This window comes from Thamnophis sirtalis, unplaced genomic scaffold, assembly GCF_051295495.1.
Source record: "Thamnophis sirtalis isolate CommonGarterSnake01/CBP01778 unplaced genomic scaffold, rThaSir2_p1.2 scaffold_6, whole genome shotgun sequence".
In the NCBI taxonomy this organism is placed as follows: domain Eukaryota; kingdom Metazoa; phylum Chordata; class Lepidosauria; order Squamata; family Natricidae; genus Thamnophis; species Thamnophis sirtalis.
The window spans coordinates 60413063-60414339 of record NW_028261386.1 but is presented as its reverse complement, the minus strand read 5'-3'; positions in this window follow the sequence as shown (position 1 = coordinate 60414339).

Here is a 1277-nt window from a genome sequence, read left to right as displayed (position 1 = left end):
AAGGAAAAAGGCTGAGCTAGTTGCTGCCAGAGTCACAGTGGATGCCTCTGCTTAGTGCTTAACTGTGTAAAAAAGCCTCTTAAAAAGTGCCCTCTATAGGAGGAGGCGGGGAGGGAGGGAGAGAGGGAGGAAGGAGGGGGAGGGAGAAGAAAAAGAATGAAGGAAAACTTTTTCACAAAGGAGAAAAACAAATGCTGTCGCTTCAAATCGGAACTGAGCATGCCTGGCTGTCGAATTCTGGGAGTTGAAGTCCACAAATCTAAAAAAATTTGAAACCCCTGTGTCAGTGCCTCACCAGCCATAAACCTCACTGCACATCACTAGTAGGAAGCTATGTCCAGTAGTGAGCATTGTTCTCTTTCTGTTAAGGTCCACCTTCCTTTGACCATGCAAGGTTTATTTTCTCCCTTAGTTTACTCAGAGAACTTTGGTAAAGGTTTTACTTCACTGCTCTTTGTTTCAAATTCTGTGGGTGAACAGCCTACAACTACAGATCCAATCTATGATTGATTCCCCATCAGCATTTCTTACCTGCTATTACATTTGGGATCCATCTTTGTGTGGCTGAAGTATAAAAGCTTTCTAACTCAGTTAAATATCTACTGTCTCGATCTTTATTGGCAATGCCTCACCCACATAATGGCCCAAGGAAGGCCTGTTGAATATGCCAGGTGCTGCAGCATCATAGACTTTCAGAGTTCTTTGACTTGCCCTGCACGGCAATAAAGGAGAATATTTATTGCTCATGGTTGAAATGAAGGATCCTTGGCACTCTCTGAACTTGCCTGTTTTCTTGCAGATGTTTCATTATCCAAACTAGGAAACACCATCAGTGCTAGTTCTGACAACCAAACAACAAAGCTCAGAGAGCACCAAGGACCCCTGCTCAGCAATGCTAGTAGATGATACTACCTGATTAATGCTGAGAGGACATATAGTCTCCTGCTCATATGCCAAATTCTCTAGGCCAGTTTACATGACTGGCAGGAGGAATACTCTTACTACTGTGCCCCACTGTGGCCTTATCTTCTGAGAGTGGATTTGGAGTCTACTGTAAGGAAAGAAGAAATGGATAAGGAGAGATCTGTGGTATTGGGTGGGGGGATTGTCTTAAAGGACTCTTCCCCAAAGAACTCTAGTCTCTTGGGATATCAATGTTGTATTTATATAGCTATTAGCAACAGTCATACAAACATTTCACACATTTTCTTAATAAAGAAAATGAATGGCAAAAAGGATTTCTCAGTTGCATCTGTACATCAGTGTCTTTTTTCCCC